Source organism: Nothobranchius furzeri, chromosome 13 (assembly GCF_043380555.1).
Source record: "Nothobranchius furzeri strain GRZ-AD chromosome 13, NfurGRZ-RIMD1, whole genome shotgun sequence".
Taxonomy (NCBI): domain Eukaryota; kingdom Metazoa; phylum Chordata; class Actinopteri; order Cyprinodontiformes; family Nothobranchiidae; genus Nothobranchius; species Nothobranchius furzeri.
Window position 1 is genome coordinate 34,559,859 of NC_091753.1, and position 19,458 is coordinate 34,579,316.

The following is a 19,458-nucleotide window of genomic DNA, read 5'->3' on the forward strand; positions in this document are numbered from 1 at the left end:
CACACACACACACACACACACACACACACACACACACTTCCGTTGGGATGTCCCATGTTTTGTTGTTTTCACACAGTTGACAATACAACCCTTCATGACAATAGGTCTTCCTGAAAGGCTGTATATGATAGCCCGTGTCACTATTTCACCCACAGAGCTATTGTTCACACACACACACATACACTCACATACTTCCGCTGAAGTGTCACCTTTTAATTTATTGTAGCAGATGAGATCCTGGATTCCCCCTTTAAAGATAAGTTTACTCAGAGTGGACATTACACCATGACACCCAGACTATGTCTGTGTACAGTTTGTGATCTAACTGCAAACAATAGTCATGTTAGGATGATTCTATTTTGGGTATTCAAGAACTGACACACATTTTCCACTGGTATGGGCATGGCAATAAGAAAATACAAGCTTTCTTTCAATGGAAAAATGTACTCATAGAAAATAAATTATTGGTACATTTGTAGCCCGATGAGATTTAGAAATTTTTCATCAGTAGTTTGTATTTGTCATTTTCTGTAAGGCCCTGTTGTTTTATCCTCTTTTTTAATTTTTTTTCCCCTGTGATGTTTTAAAATGTCTATCTGACCCCCACTGACCCCTATGGCCATAATACTGCATTTGCAACTTCAGACTGGCGGGCTGCCACTTATTGGACATGGAGCTGACATACGTACTTGTTGCTATGGTCTGGTTCCAGCATATTTCCTGCATGTTTTAGATCATGAACACAGCTGATTTGTTTCATTTAGTGATTAATCACTCCCATAGACACTAATGAAGGCCACATTTCAGCTGTTAGATTAAGGTCTTACAAAGATGAACGCACAACAGGCAGATAGGTTTCATTCTCAGTTTGGCCACGGAGAATTAATAACGAACACCAGGGGGTGCTAAAAGCAAGCAAAACTCAAAAGTGCGCATTTTAAAAAAGTAATACACCAAAAAAAACTCTTGTGGATGTTCAAAGAACATGTTAACAATATTTATTTTATACAATTTTAATAATATTTATTGCGACTACCAATTCCACTACTAATATTAACACTGCAATTAAGACTGCCTTGTTGCTCCAAATTCAATAAAAAATCCACTTAAGAACAATATTTTCATTTTCTCTTTTCACTTTTGTGGACATTAAATTTTTTTCTCCCACGTGGTCTCTGCTGCCTCTATAAACACTCCCAAGTGTGAAAAATCTGTTCATCTGTTTATTGCCAGTGTTTGTGTTCAGGAATTCTGTACCTCAAACAAGCCATTTCAAAAAGTCCCTTTTTGTGACATCACAAATGGGAATATAAGAATAGAGCCTTCTCTCACATGCAAGAGAGAGCTGCTGCTAGAGGAGCAGCGGCTCTAATCTGAACCCCTCCTGGGTATCAGAGCTTCTAGGTTTATAGCAGCCTGAGCGGGGAATGAGTGGGCGTGGCCAGCTCCAGCTTGCTTAAAGTGACAGAGCCCTGAAATTGCTTTCTGTGAGAGGCATTTTGTCCAAAGAACTTCATGAACAGGTTTTGTAGCGACCATAGAACTATTATGAGAAAAATGTCATAATGACCCCTTTACATGGTTGATTTCCCTCTGCATGCTTCTACCCCTTTTTTCTGTGTTCTTGTCTTCTTCCTTTAACCTGTTCTGCCAGAAATTGTCCTGACCCAACTTTTGACCAAAGCCCACTTGATTGTGCAGAAGAGTTCATGACATTACAAGATGTCATGCTCTTAATCTAAAGTTGTAGTTTTCCAACTTTAAAAGTAGGAAAGAACCACACTTTAAAAAAAAGAAGTAATTTTTTTTTTTGGTTTTTTGACACAAAGACAATTAAAAGAAAGTTCACTAAATTGTTATGAACAAAAATCAATTAATTAGTCATCAGTGCAAATCCTCAAAACTAAAGTGATAATGTGGAAGTAGTTATGTTGTTTTCATGGGTTTTGGTTCATATTTTGGTTTTAAGATGATCAGTTCATGCTGACAGCCTGTTTGATGGCTTCCACCCTCTGTCAGTGCCTTTTAGTACACTCGAGTGTTAAGTGTTGAAACTTTAAATACACCTTTCTCCATGCTGGAATTCGGTTTTATGTCAGTGCGTGTCTCTGTCCGCACAGGAGTGGTGGTAATTGCAGAGGAACATTTTTCAGATGTCTGTCAGTGGACCACCTCGTTGGAGCTGTCAGCACATACAAGGCCTGAAAATGTAAAACAAAAAGAGGGGAAGAAGAAGAAGAGAGGGAGGAGGAGGGTGACAGCAAAATTAGATGGGTACAGTGTTACAGGAGGTTAAATAAAATGGACCAAGGTTGAGGAAAAAGACTTGGAAAGATGTAGAGGTGAGATGGATGAGCGAGAGACTGAAGAGATGGATGAAAGGGAAGAAAAATAGAGAAAAGAGGGAGAGGGAAAAAGGAGGCAAGAAAAGAAAGAGAGAAGGTGGTTAAACGGAAGAGGACCGCTGTCATCAAGGCTAAAACCCTCCAAAATATCATACACGTTCCTCATTATCTGTGGATTAAAGACACACACACACACAAATGTGCTCTGCAACACAAACACTGTACCACACATGAGGAAGTTCTCACGGTTGAATTACGATGGTATGTCCCATTTTCAATGACCTCCGACCTCTTTGCCTTCGAGGCATCTTTCCCCAAAAGATCCTTGGACATCTCAGCTAATAAAACGGTGTTTCAAATCTCTCTGTGGACTTGTGCAACACAGCACAAAGAGCTAGTACCAGTGAGTACACTGGGCCAATCCAACTCCATCATCACACCACCTCATCAGCTGAGAAGGTTGAACATCTTCCACATTTACCTTGGTAACACTTTTGTTACTGGTAAGGCTACACAAAGCTTGCAGCTGCTACCTAGTGACCGATACTGCTGCTTTAAATAATCGATGCAGAGTGAGAAGTATACAGCATATGAAAAAGATGGTCACATTTAAATTAGGTAAGACTTGTTGGTTTTCGCACACCCTGATCAGAGTTAAACAGCATTTAGGATCTGGATGTAGGGCTAACTCTTCTGAACCATATCTCTCTGAGTTGCAACTGTTGGCAACTAGTTACAGACACAAAATTACTATAAAATATGCATTTTTTCTGCTGGAATCACACAAAGTGGTTAGGTATAACGCCTTTGTGACACAACGTGAGGCAAGAGATGTATTTCCAATGAACATCTTTCATGCCAGTAGAAGAGCACGCCACACATTATCCAGAGGGACATCGGGTGCTCAGACAGCCCATGGAACATCAAATAAGAAGAGGGTTGGAAGACATAACCTGTCGAAACGTTAGTTCTGTTTGTTTGCACCAGTTAAAGTACTCAGGAACAGGTTGCTCATGCCAATTTTCATGTCACAGTTTAGTGTTTTAATCATTTATTAGTAAGTTTACAATTTACACTTGTCTTATTTACAATTTGGTTCGTAATCTGACACATGGTGACTTAAACAAAGAAAAAGGTAAAGACAAGTTCCAGGCTGGAGTGACGACTTTGCAAGGAAACTTGTAACGTTTTTTAAACATGTTAAAATTTTCAAGGACACAAACATGAAGCCTTGTGACTCATTCAAAGAAGGTGGGAACCCTTGCAAAAATGTTGAGGTCCTATGGAAACACCCTCACACACAAACACTATTATAAACCTGTTGATTTAAGTTACTGGCTTAACTCAGAACAGATTTCAAATTAAATGCAAAAGTACAATTTCTTGCACAAGCAGCATAATGTAAAACAAAAAGCTAAAGAGAGCACACAGAATGAGGAGAAAAGTGTGCAAAGCCGTGTTGGTCAGAGTGTACGTGTGCAGTGTTTGTAGTCTGCTCAGACATTTCAACCATCTGCTTGTCTTCTGTTTCTCACATTATCATCCATTACTCCATCACTCCTCTCCTCCTCCTTATCTACCTCCTTTTCTTTTCAGATAAACCTTTTCACTTTGTGCCACATTATATCTCTGATGTGCAACACTGTTCTGTCACATATTAACCTATACATATAGCTACTTCCCTTTGTCCCTCCAAACTAGGAAACAAGACACAGGAATGGGTGTGAAGGGCGTGGAGTGGTGTAACGTTGCATTCGAGAGATGTCAGGAACTTCCTGTTACACACACACACACACACACACACACACACACACACACACACACACACACACACACACACACACACACACACACACACACACACACAAACACAAACACACACACACACACACACACAGAGATATAGAGGATGTTAGCTGGACAATGGATACGTCTCAGGAGTGTTAGTATGGAAAAAGGGCCCTTCCTTACCTTCCCCTAAACCTCCCTACACCCTGCTCTGTGCATGAAGCATATCTTTTTTTCCAAACTGAAAAAACTGTACAAATATTAATAAAACATCTGGGGTCATTCTATCATCTGATTTCACTTGGTTGCATTTTAAGATCCCTAAATGTCCGTCTTGGTCTCCCCTACGGCAGCAGAGACGCAGACCTCTTCTGGTCAATCCTATTAAAGAGTGAGCGACTGAATACGAAGGCAGGTGTAGGAGTGTGTCAATGAGTCATTGTGTGATTTGCGTGGGGGAGCCAAGCAGAGTTAGAGTCAAAAGTGCAACTATGAGGTGAACAGTTCAAAGTAAAAGAGGAAGAAAAAAAGAGAGTGAGGGGGATAAAAGCAGGATCTTAGGATCTTAACAAAATGCTGCTGTGTTTTGCTGGCTGGTGTCAAATTACAAATGCCGGTGCTGCAGCGCTGAGTCGACTCGGTGCAAACTTGGCAACCATGCAGGCTCAGAGATTGTAAACAGTAACTATGTCCCTCTTTGGCCTTTTTGAAAGGAGAAAATCTGACAACACCCCAGCCAGCTGAGAGGGAAATCTGTTTCAATGTAACCATCTTTCCAACACCATTCAGACATTTGACTTGTTTTGTGATGATTTCATTGAAAAAAATTCTTACAACTACATAAAAATCTGTTTTATTTTATTATGTAAATATATCACAATCCAGTTGTCATGAAAAAATAAAATTGGCACTTGCCCTCTGTAGATTATCCAGCAGTGGACATAAGACATAAACAGATTTTTGATGAAACCACTAAAACTAGGACTTCAACTCACTGCAGAAGTGGTTTGAAGCAGTAACGTCACGAAATGGCCTGATTTCGAGACCCACAGGTCAAATCCACAGCCAGGTCAACTTACCCAGCTACAATATTTTCCATCACAGGAGACTGAAAGCCTCCAGATCAGAGCCTGAGGGTGTGTTTCTGAGTTGTCTTGGTTAAACGTCTCCAAACTTGTCAGCCTCTGATTGGCTGTGCAAAGCATAACATTGAATCTTTAAAACTAAACCACTTTGAGTGATTTGCCAGTTCGAGAGCAAGCTTCAGACTGGCCATCTGTAGCAAAAACCTCTTTAACCATCAAAGATTTTGACACATCGTCAAAACCTTTTTGCACCTTCAAAGCTGATGAGCAAACAGTTCCTGCAGAATAAGCTGATATTGTTTAGACTCCTTAAGAGTCCCAGACGCTCGGTTCCATCCGTCTGTCGTGACCCGAGACATCTCTGGACTGAAGAGTCGGTGCCACGGTGTTCTACAGCCCTCCGGTGCCAGAGGTCATCCGACCTCTCTGACTTTTGGATCCACCAAGAGGGTCTCTGAATACGGGTAATGTAGACGCACAGATAGCGTCTGATGTGGGTTTTTGATAACAATCAACCTCATAGTTTAACACAGACCAAATTCTTTTACATCCAGAACTCAGCTCTCTGAGATACGGAGATTCTGACTATATAATATTCACACATAGGTTCCAGACATCACCTTTTAGTCCCATCCACTCACAGTAAACAATAAATGAACCAATTTGTCAAGTTTTAATTGTTTGTAAAATAAATTCTTACTTTTATAAACCTGACTGTTTCTTGAATCAAAACAAAGTGTGTACAATGCCCTAATGAATAAAGAATACTAGAATCTTCTGACTAAAACAAATAAAGGCCAGGCAAGGGATATTCTATATTTAAATAGAGTATCACAGCTTATTGGTCTCAAGTGGTGTTAATAATATACTGTAAATAGCTCTTAAAGCAATTTACATAACCCAACATACTATTTATTAACATTACAAAGCAAATTTGCAAAATGCATCAAAAATATTCCAAGAAGTTCACGGTGGAGACCTAAGATGTGGCAAACTCTTTTAAAATATTCTCCCTTGTCTTTGGCTCAATCCCAATACTCACACTTCCACCCATGTGCCCTTCAATTGTGTGTTCCAGTTCAGAGGTGCAAGTGCATAGGGTGTCCCATCCTTAAGTGCGGAAGTTGACCACGCTCCTTTTGCACCCTTGATCCGCACTTTGTCCAAGTCTGCATCAATGCGGACGTAGGCGAAGTGTATTACCCACAATCCATTGCCGTGTGGAAATTTTGAGAAGAAGGTGGAACAATTACTGAAGTGCCTTTTTGGAAAGTATGTATTTTCAAATGAAAGAAATTCATTTAAAGATGATTAATGATATTTATTCATGTTTTAGACTAAGATTAAATGTGGACAGCAATGAATGTAAATGTTGTCAATTGTTTGTTTGAAAGTTCTTTATAAACTCTTTTTTTTTTTGTAGCACAAACAGCAACCGGCATCCCGGCATGCGTTGTGGTCGATGACACTTGTGTACTATACACTCGAAGCCTTACTGCACACTTCCTCCAAGTGCACTTCACAGAAGACCGTAGGGCACAGTGCGAGTATTGGGATTGGGCCTTAGTCTTCATTAGTGAAGTGTCGGTCGCGAACGGACTGGCTCTAAGAGCCGGCTCTTTGAAGTGAACGACGGGAGCCGGCTCGTCATTGGGAGCCATCCCCTCCCCCTCCCCTCTTGCTTTGGTGAAAGCTACAGGCGATTGGTCAACATGTGTAACTGCGTGTCCAGACTGTCCACACACAGAGCAGTAGGGGCAGGGAAGAGGGAGGATCAGACTCAGACACACAGCAGAGCACATGCAGGTGGAGGGAGACGAGAGGGAATGAGGAGGAGGAAAAAGGCGAGCGAGAGACAGGAGAGTGCGACGAAGGCGGTGAGAAAATGAGCGCCAGCAGTCAGAAAGTGGAGATTTCTTAAAGTGTTCAGTTATTAAATCCATAGAAATTGTAAATATTTAATATATTTCATTTGTTTACATTAGTAAATCATTTTACATATAGTTTAGCATTATTTTGGTTATAAATGTACTCTACGCAACAGAAAATCTGAGGAGCCACTCGGGAGCCGAAAGAAAGCTTTTTGGTGAGCTGAGCCAAAAGAACCGACTCTCTAAAAAGAGCTGGAATTCCCATCACTAGTCTTCATGCCAACTCTTGACTCCCATCAAGTTAATCAAGGCCAATCACCTTTTAGAAGGTGCATTCACTGCCACAGGACATCCCAGATGCATTATAATATATTTTCACCAATGACTGTTTCATAGTAAAAGCACTTAGAAAAAGAGAAGAACACAAAGAGCTGGGGCCTCATTTATCAAGCTTGCTTACGCACAAAACAGGGTCGGAAAACTGCGTAAGCAACTTTCCACGCAAACTTTATGAAAGAAAACGTAGCAGAAAAATGTGCGCAACTTTAAGTTGACTAAGGACCTGGCTTACGCACATTTTGGACATGGAGAGCACCTGTAGTGCTGCTGCTGAGAAGGATAAAATTATGAAATCCTGCAGCATTATCACTTGTACTGCTTTGTTTTCCCACAGAACAAGACCCCCCACATGTGCACACGTACACACACAAACACATGCACATGCGCGCGCGCACGCACACACACACACACACACACACACACACGAACACACACACACAGAGCCTGAAGCGCAGAATACGGAATGCAGAATATCAGCAGGGGGACAGATTGAGACAGAATGCCATGCGTCTGTGACAGTGTGTGTGTGTGTCCTGTCACTGTGACCCGATTGATCAAGCACCCTGGCTACTTGTACAGGGGAGATCTCCGTTTGGCTGACTGGTCATTGTGTGTGACTTTTACCTGGGAGTCTGGGGATTGAATTCTGAATGGACCCTTTTTTTATATCCGCCACAGATCTCTCTGAAGAATTCACAACATTGACGGCTTCAGCAACGCTGTGCAACTCCGTGGATTTTCTCTTATTGGTTTTGCAAAAGCACTTCCTTTCATTTCTCCTCCTCACCCACAGGTACCTCAATTTCTGCTTCTGTGAAATAGCACTTCCTTGATCTGCCTTGATCTACGGTCGCCATGTCATTGGCGGAGCGTTGCAACAGTCGGCTTATGTGTATGCATGAGATCCAAAAGGCACTTTGCATTGACTATTTATGGCAGTAAGTGGGCGTGGTGAGGGCGGGATGTGACTAAAATGCAGCTGAGAAACATTCTCGTTAGTCTCCGATTCATGCAGCTGTGCGTACTCCATGTTTGATACATCACAAACCTACACGGCGTAAGTACATTTTTTTGCTGAGCTTAAGTACGGTTTTAGTAAGGATTCTGCGCGATGTCTGATAAATGAGACCCCTGTAGTGACACCTGTTGTACATTATACATTCTCAGTTATTCGGGGTCTTTGCTCATGCCTGTTCTGCATCTGTAATCAGCACATCTGTTTTCATTCAGTAATCATCCTCCACAGTTCTGATACTTCTGTGTTTTTTCTGTTTAATTTCTGATGCTTACCTTATGCTTCCTTCTGGTTACTCATCTATGTGCCTTGAGTTCATTGATGTCCTTTTTTTGGATCTGTTCTACCAAAACTTTAGATCAACTGTGATTTTTGTATAAACAGCGGTCAGTGTAAATTTTTCACACGTTTTCATTTGAAGTGCCATGACATTTTTGAAGTGTTTGTAAATCTGAAATCAAAAATGAGATAAAATTGGCTCTAGTGTGATGAGCCTTATTAGCTTTATGTCCCTGAAATAATTCCTGCCTGATTCTCCAAACTGATATCAACCTGGCTACTGATAATAAAAATAAAAAAAAAATCACAGAATCAAACTACAAAAGCCCAATTTTTTCTAATTCAAAACTTGTTACTTGCAGTGCTACTTTCTTGTATTTGGAGATGCAATGCACAAACCAGTTTCAATTTAAAAACATTCACATCATATAGAGAAACCTTCGGTTTGCCTTCCCTAAGTAGATTATTTCTTTATGTCTCATCGCTTCAAAGACCTTTTTTCAGTCCTATGGCTCTTCTTTTTCCTGAAGCACCAAGATAAGAGTGGCAGGAACTTGGGGTGAGAGTCCTCCAAACACATTCTTGTGAGGTTTGGTTGCATTTAATTAAAACTCCCTACGTATAGGACAGTACATCACAGAGATGAATGGAGCCGCGGAGAGAGAGAGAGAAGCGGAGAATGTGGTTTTGTGAGGGGAGGAGCGATACACAGAGAGAGAAGGAGCAGTGCCCGGTGCTATTGTGCCGTCTGTCAGTCGCTGGAGGAGGAGAACAAAGGAAGCTGGTGGGCTGTGGAGTATCACATGTCAGTCTCACTCTTTCTGACTCTCTGCACTCTTATTCACTTACACACTCAGCACATTCAGTCCAAGAGATGCATCAGTCTTGTCTCCCCCACCCCCCACCTTCAGTCCTCCTAGTCTCTTTTCTCACTACCCCCTGTCTTGGAGCCTCCCTTATTTACTCTCTCCAGATCTAAACTCTTCTCTGAGACAGGTGGAGCTTGTAGCAGGTGGAAGGCAAGCCTACAGGTAAGTGCTGGAACAAAGAAATGAGACCCCTCGAAAGGAAAGGAGGTCACCGTAAGGCCAGTATATCTCACACCTGTCCCCTGGCGCCAGGGAGGGGTGGGTAGAGGAAGCAGTGGAAGGACACACCTGTCCCCAGGGGAAGCCACTGTTGGATAAATGAGAGTGCAGCAGAAAAAGAAGGATGGATTGTAAACAAATAAACTTGTCCCCTGACCTAATGGGCTTGTGTGATTTAACTGAATGTAAAGAAATAAAGATCAAAGGAATCATGCAACAAAAAAACTTAAACTGTGATATTATTGGCGTGCTGTTTACCTGCAGCGTCAGATTCCAAGATGGCCAACCAAGCAGCACTTCTTCATGGAAAACTTTACACGATGAAATGTTTACCTGAATGAGCTCATGGTTATGGTAACAAACCAGAAACACAGCTCTGCTGCTCATTTCCATGACATGATTAGGGAACATCCAGTGGAAGCTTTTTGAAATGACACTCACACATGCATGCATGGACAAGCACACACACACACACACACACACACACACACACGCACACGCACACGCGCACGCGCACGCACACGCACGCACACACACACACACACACACACACACACACACGAAAGGGTTTATAATAAATTGTAATGGAAACCCTCATTATTTTAAGCCTTTTGCCTACTTGTTCAGGGCCTTGCTTTGCTTATTCTGGGCTACAGACTAAAAGATCTGTGTGGGAGAGTTGTTTTTCCTTCCCTGTAAATGTGAGCGAACATTCAGTGCTTCCAGTCACAGTCCAATAAAAACAGGTCCGTGCATTACTCTCAGTCATCGCCTACTTTTGCTTCACCCTTTCCTTTTTATGACCATATATAGCATTAAAAAAAGAACTTTCCAGTATTTTCTATGACATATTTCTAATTCAGCACTACCCAAAGATCTAGACTGACAGCTGGCCTCTAGAAAGATGGTTCAGGCAAACTAAAATCTGTCTCCTCACTGATTTGATTTTAATGTGATACAAAAGAAAGAAGCCAAAATAACAAATCTTAATTATTTTTAAACATCTTTTGCATTATTATGATAAAATAATCATAAACATGCAATGCCATAGAATAACTGCTCGTGTGTCATTGTGTTTCTAATCTGCTTTTCAATCAAGTTTCCCGATAAGTACATTTAGAATATGATTCACAAAAAATTGGCAAAATCAATATAAATTCTCTTTAAAATTAATCAATTTAATTTTCCCTTCTTTGTTTATTCTTTGCTTGGTTGTCCTACACTTAAAACATATAATCTTGCATGTATTTTATGTATAAAGACAAAATTTTATGCTTAAAGAGCAAGTCACCCCCAAATAAACTTTTTTTTTGCTGATAAACTAAATAAACGAGTGTCTAATCGTGCTGCAGACACATGTCGTCAATAATTTGGCACTTCAGTGCATCTTAGTTAAAATTTAAATATTCTGCCTAAAACTGACAATGTTGTGCCGTTGTCAGGTAAAAACTTTGCACTGTATTTTAATTTAAATCTGCCACCGCTATTGGCTAAGAGGTATGCTATGATGTAAACTGGTACATTATGATGTCACAATGCTGTTGTGAGCCTGTGTGTGTGTATTTGTTAGCAGCTCCGCCTTCTCGGTCTGCCAGGCAACAGCATCTGTTGCATTTTTCAAACATGAAGTGGGAGTGGAGTTAGACTCTGGTAGGGGTTGTTTACTTGCTCTTTAAATTCAAATGACAATTTTGCAGCGATGGTGACGATGCGAAGCATCCTAGTGTTTAATGCATTTCCACAACTGATGAACGTGTGAACGCTCAGATATCAGCACTTAACCCTGAATGGTTGCAGGTGCATTAGTCACAGAAACTTGACAGCTTTTCTAAGAAATCTCAGCAGGTTGCATGGAGTCACTGACTTGTGTCAGAGACTTAACAGCAATCCTCATACTAAGCAAGCATGTAGCGACAGTGGAGAGGAAATTTCCCTTTTAACAGGAAAAAACTAAATCAGAACCTGGATCAGAACCTGGATCAGTGCACGCAGTGACCGACCTGGGGTTTGACAACAGTGAAACCTTTGAGTGGTTGTAATTTTTATTCATAGAAAACAATGGATATATTTATTCATCCAACACATCCTCCTTATGTTTCACATTTCATTGGAATAGTGAATCTGAAGACCTACGTCTTCACCTGATCTAATGTTCTGCCAGTTCTGTCATCCATCCATCCATCCATCCATCCATCCATCTGCCCATGCATGCATGTGTAGCGTACCAAATGGCCATGTTTTTCATCAAAAATGACCAGAAGTTGACTTTTAACTCACAGGCCAAACTTCTTCTTACAGGTCAATCTGACACCATGGTGCCGATATGAAGAAATGAACTTGAGCCAATATTATTAACTAATCCTGTGTACGTCACAAGTCCTCAGGGCTGCAAGACGCAGGACTTCTTATCTATCCTCTTTGAATAAAGTTGAATAAAGCTTTTCTTCCCTGGCTCATAAATTACTTTATTTTTATTCATTTTTATAAACTATATCCTTGACTCTGTCTGAATTGATAGGAAGTGTGTGTTTCCCTGAACAGGCCAAAGAACCTAAGGTAATAATACATCAAATATTCAAAGACCAATCGGATTGATAAAGCATATTGATATGAAATATCACATATTTTTGATAATTTAATAATATGTAACAACAATCCAAAATGTTACACATGCATGCATCCAACCATCCGTGTATCCATCCACCCATGCATCAATCCATCCATCCACCCATGCACCCATGCACCCATGCATCCATCCATCCATCCATCCATCCATCCATGCATGCATCCGTCCATCCGTCCATGCATCCATCCATCCATCCATCCACCCATGCACCCATGCATCCATCCATCCATCCATCCATCCGTCCATCCGTCCATGCATGCATCCACCCATGAATTCATCTGCCCAAGCATGCATACATGCATCCATCCATTCATCCACCCATGCGTCCATCTGCGTCCAGTCTTTCAGCTCCCAAGGCATTTCAATACCAAAACAGATCTATAGTCCCTCCAAAAAGTGTACTGTACCCCGGGGTCTCAGTAGCACATACCAGCAAAACCATCTATGAAAAGCATCCTGAATCAGTCCTAATAATTTGTTCAAACCATTTGAGTGGACACATTTGGTATGAGCAATGGCTGTTTCACAAACTTTCCTGTTGGTCTTGGTCCATATCCTTTAACTAATGAGAGCTCCATATCTACACAGATCAAAGAAGCAGGGTCAAATTGATAGTGATTAATGAAAACTGCACCTTGCATCAGTTATGAAGAAAATACGTCCTTGTAGCGAGAAAAATGTGGACACATGGGAGACCAGCTACCTTTACCTCATACGCAGCACCTCCAGATACAGCCTCTGTAGGGATGGAGGTTTTTTTCCTTTTTTTTATTGTTGTCACCCGTCTGTACACTGTATTTTTTTTTTTTTTTTAAGAAACATGAGCTGCTTCAGGATCACTACTGTCCTATCAGGGCTTTCTTTGGGGATCTCAGCAGGTCTTTATCTTGTTAATCCAGTAAGGCTTGCCACTCTTTTTAACAGAGCTGGATCAGAGCACGCACACAGAAGGAGACCTGCCTCGGTGCTCGTTTGACTGGTTTTTGCAGCTGACAGGTCTAATAACTGACGAGGAAATATTTATATAATGAAATTCAAACATTCTGCTACAATTCAAAACAAAGATCACATTATTTTAGAAATGAACACTAAGTTGACATTTTACATTATTTGTATTCATATTTACAGTTTTATAAGGCTTGCAACCACATTTAATTTTCCTCTTCATATTTTCATCTGTTGTACCAGTTATTTATCAGGAATAACGATAAACTTGAACCACCCTGTTTGTCAGAAACTATAATGTTGTCATTATCCTGCTGCAATGTAATTGTTTAGATTTGATTCTTTGCTTATTTTGTTGCATTTTTAAAACAGGTTGAAATGACAACAAGACATATTGTTTGTCCTTCTTTTCCTCCACTGTAAACCTCAAGTTCCCTCAGCTTTATGTGCACACCCACACACCCACACACACACACACACACACACACACACACACACACCCACCCACACACACACACACACACACACACACACACACACACACACACACACACACACACACACACACACACACACACACACACACACACACACACACACATGCACACGTGCACTCACTTAATGCAGACCCCTTTCCTCATTTGTCCTGCTGTTAATCAGATTCTCTTGCTGGTTTGTAGTGTCAGCTCCTTGTCCCATGGTGGTTCAGTTGTAGGAGATTAATAGCTGTTTGACACACAAATCTTGTAATGGTGTCAACAACCATAAAACACTGGGAAGTTTCTGTAAATAAAGTGTGACCTCCACATGTGCAGATGTTCCTGCAGCACAAATGAATTCGTTTTCTATTCTTCATGGTTCTCTGCGTCGACCTCATCGCTCTTTCTTGTCTCATTCGAAGGAGAACATAAGATGTTTGATTCCATCTTTTAGTTCTTTTTAAAACACCGAAAGGTTTTATTTACCTGCAACATTTCGTTCGCGGCTGCAAACTTTGTCATGCTGACGCTGATGGTGGCGTCACTTCCTTCTCCGTTTATCCGCGGGCAGCAGAGGACCCTCTCCCCTCTCCGACGATACACTCCCATGCGCGATCCAACGAGTAAAGACCCAACAGAAAGCATTAAGAAAAATATGAAAAAATTACTGAAGCCACTACAAGAAAATGACAAAATAACAGAAAAAATGTACAAACGCTGGATTCCTACAGTGAGCATAACACCAAGAACCTGTGAAACGCCAAAAATACAAAAACAAAACACCCCACTTAGACCAATAGTTGACAGCATAGGTACACCAACATACAACATGGCAAGAGATATCAGCAGAATCATCAGCCCGTTATTAGGTAACACAGATCAACACTGCAAAAATAGCATAGAACTGGCAAAAGAACTAAAGGAAATTACAATAGAAGACAACGACATACTCATCTCACATGACGTCACATCTCTGTTCACAAAAACACCAACCCAAAAAACCATAGACATAGTAGTTAACAGAATCAGACAAGACAAGACTTTACACAAAAGAGCAAACCTCACAGCAGATGACATAGCACAACTAATAGGACTGGTAGCTAACTCCACTTACTTCACATACGACAACACAATATACAAACAACTGGAAGGCTTTGCCATGGGTAACCCGTTATCAGCCACCCTGTGCGAGTTTTTCATGGAAGACCTGGAACAAAAAGCCATAGCCACTGACCCCCCGCCCCCCAAACTGCAAAATACAATTATGGAAACACTACGTAGATGACATACCAAAAGGACAAACAGAAACACTAACACAACACTTTAATAACATTGACGACACGGGCAACATAAAATTCACTTATGAGTCAGAAACAGAAGGCAGCATAGCTTTTATGGACATGAAAATCACCAGGCAGACCGACGGGACCCTAAACATAAACACATACAGGAAACCAACACACAGACCAATATCTGTTATGGACATCAGAACACCTCACCTTACACAAAATGTCAGTAATCAGAACATTATATCACCGAGCAAACATAATAACAGAAGAGAGAGACCGTAAACAAGAGGACAAACACATACAACACGCTTTAAACACCTGCGGATACCCGACATGGGCAATAAGCAAAGGAAAACAACAAACAAAAACAGAAAGAAAAGAACAACCTAAGCAAAGAACCAGAAACCCAGAAAGACAAGAACCAAAACCAGTGATAACCCTACCATACATCAGAGGCATAACAGAAAAAATAAGAGCAACAATGAAAAAACACAACATAAACACACCATCAAAACCATACACAACAGTTAGAAACAGACTAGGACACCCAAAAGACAAAATATCAGCTGGACAAAAATGTGGAGTCATCTACGAAATCCCATGCATACTCTCCAATAAAACATACATGGGAGAAACCGGACGCCGAGTCAACACACAAACAATAGAACATAGAAAGGAGTGCGAGAAAGAGGCATGTCGAAAACACACAAGAGCAGCAAAAGAAGAAGCAGAAAGCACAATAAAGAAGTCAGCCGTAACAGATCACTTTATACGAGAAAACCATGTAATGGACTGGGACAACACAAGGATCATAAACACCAAACAACAGAAATACAAAAGAGGGATAAAAGAAGCAATAGAGATAAGGAGACGTGGATGTGGGACCATGAACAGAGACGATGGAGTTTACTCGTTGGATTGCGCATGGGACTGCATCGTCGGAGAGGGGAGAGCGGGCAGCAGAGGGCGACAACGTCCTCTGCTGCCCGCGGATTAACGGAGAAGGAAGTGACACCACCATCGGCGTCAGCCTGAGGAAGTTTGCAGCCGCAAACGAAACGTTGCAGGTAAATAAAACCTTTCTGTGTTTTAAAAAGAACTAAAAGATGGAATTAGAATTTCAACACAGCAAGAACACACCAAAGATATAAGATGTTTGAATTTACCACAACATGAAATTTCCACAGCATTTATTTTGGATTGTGAGAAAAAAATGATGGAAAACCCACCTGTTCCTCCCAAGTGTGCAGAATTAGTCTGTCCTTATTTTTACAGCACATGTGTGCATGCATGTAAACCACAGGAGGAATCTGATGCATGAAAGTGGGAGTCGAAGCTCCCATGAAAAGCAGTAATGTATATCGTGGAGCTGAAACAGCTCACTTGGGAATAATGTGTCCACATGTTTTCATGCAGGGGTGCATTAGCGTTCCAATTGTTTCTGCTGGGAGTGATTAGGCTGCTAGTTAGGCTGCAGGAATCCAGGGGTCATATAAGTCACCACTCCGTACTCCCTCACATGCAAACACACACACATGCTTATACAAACATTCCTTTCTCCAACAACTCCTGAGTTTTTTTTATTACAAAGTTGGACTCTTTAGATTTAGGAAAAACAAAAGCACAAAGACAAAGCTAGCTACTGTTACCTTAGTAACTAATCCCCCGTCGTTGCTGCAAGGTGTGTTTGTGTAGGGGTGGAGGGAGGGGGGGGGGGGGGGGGTAGGTCAGCAGGTCCTGGTTCTGTTTGGAGTGGGAGAAGATGATTGAAGCTTCAACATGAGATAGTGGAAGGTCTCTTTGTTTCTAACGAGGAGAAAGAAAGCCTTGTAAAAGCCTTTCACAACGACCTGGAAACAAATAAAAGAAAAACTGTAGGTCACCCAACCTTTCTATACACACAATGTCCGGTGTGTTTTTCCCGCTTTTAGAAGATGGTCTCTTTGGACTTTGGCTCCATTCTTGTTTCCATTTGTTGTCTCTGACCATGAGAACATCTTAGCAAATGTGTGTTTAAAAGCTGATGAGATGGAAAAAATAAAATAGAACAAAAACGTTGTTTCAGCTTTAAAAATTGTCTCCAGCAGACAAACAGTACCTCAAAATCACACACACACACACACACACACACATATATATATAAATATATATATATATATATATATATATATATATATATATATATATATATATATATATATATATATATATCGTGGACGGAAAAGATGTGAAACGTGAGTTTAGAGGTGCCGATTGCATAGAGGTGGAGGGGAATAAGAAACAAATTTGTCCGTGTTAAAACATTTCTGAAATACATTGAAACAATATAAACCTGATAGTAAATACACTATCGTGGACCAGGTACGGGATTGTGACGGTGGCAGGATACCATAGAAAAGCACTACGCCCTCTGTTGTCCTGGCTGGGATTTGTTTTGCAACACTTCCCAGCAGACGGAAAAGTCTAAGAGCAAAACGTCTGTGCTGACATCTGAGCTGACAAAGATGTAGAGGGCCTGAAGGGTGTAGAATCCTTTAGGTACATTTTAAACTAAAAGCTCTTTGACTCATTCTGTGTGTTTCATCCAACTGCATTACGGTTCATTTTTTAACACAGCTAAATTGTTATTATTACCTGGTTTCTGCTGATGTTTCGATGACCACTGTGTTTAAAAAAGTCTAACCGTATTACAGTTCTTAGACTGTTTTGGGAACAAACACACTGTTTTATGTGAAACTGTTTTTTTTTTATTCAACTTTTTTTAATCTTTGTGACAGCCTAAAAACCAGATATAAAATCAGTTATTTGTTAACCTACTTGTTTAATGTTTACAGAACAGTTGTTGACTTCAGTAGCCTTTTCAAGCCTCAGTGATTCAAAGATCACACGGAAATAGTAGGACCAAAAAAAGTCTTGGCGTGTGATCTGTGCTACGTTGCTATGTCAAATATTTAGCATCTTATTACTCTGTTTAACTTTTGGAGTTTCCAGCATGAAGTCATGATGATGATGATGGTAAATGGCCTGTGTTTGTGTAGCACCTTCTTAGGGTTCTACAACCCCCCAAGGCGCTTTACATCACAATCAGTTATCCACACATTTACACGCTGGTGGTGATAAGCTACTTTGTAGCCACAGCTGCCCTGGGGCGCAATAATGGAAGCAAGACAAACAAACACTGGTGCCACGGTCCCTCCGATCACCACCATCAGGCAAGGTGGTTTAAGTGTCTTGCCCTAGGACAGAACATCAGCATCCTCTGACAAAATTCAGAATTGAACCTTCAACCTTTTGATTACTGGAAAACCCACTCTACTTCCTGAGCTGCTGCCTATGATGATGATGATGATGATGATGATGATGATGATAGTATTTGGAAGTAGACGTGTTAACATGTTTAGCCTCACATCAGTGGTCAGATTCAAAGGCAGAAGGCTGGAAAACAACCTGGCTTGTTTGGTACACTTGCTAGGATCAACATGCATATGAACACACACACACACACACACACACACACACATACATTTTTAGTCAAAGCTGTATACCATCAGAACCAAAAGAATTAAAAAAACTAAAATTGAATCACTTAAATTAAAATTTCTGGAATCAAAACATGAATTTTGGAATGAAAATGATTTCCTGTAGATGTAAATCTTCCCCCAGAGGCTTTAAAGCTTATTTAATCCTTCAGAAATAAACAGCTTCACTCCAACGCGGTGCTGCAGTCGGGGTTTAGTGCCATATTAAGTCAAAAAGAGTGCTTTTGGAACACACTGAGAATACAGATGCATAACACAGACAACGATACATCATCTGCAAAGAAACGGCTTCCATCCCAGAGATGTTCACAGCGATTTCTGGAAAAGTTTCAGCACATTTTCTGCTGGAAAATAGCCTAGTGAACTAGACCAAATTCTTGCTTTGCAAAGTTTGCAAAGTAAATAATACATTTATTTAGTCTGGCTTGCCAGGCTACTGTGAAAAGGGATCAAGCTTAAAATCTATCAAAACCACAAAAACAGCTCCTCATTTTGTCTAATTCCTAGTAAACAACCTCCGTTTCAGAGGTACTTCAGGCCTGCAATGATTTCTGGTTATTTTCCAGAAATCAGCTTGAATAATTAGAGTTTGTTTCTTAATCTTGAGAAGGAATGCAGTTAAATTGTTAAATATTTAGAGCTTTATTAACAGTTGATGCAAGGTAAATGGCTTTACTGGCTGATTAATGCTGCATAGGATCCGTTGGGAATTAGCAGCTTTTAAAAGGTTCACATACCTCCAGAGGAATGTCAGAAATTATTTACACCAC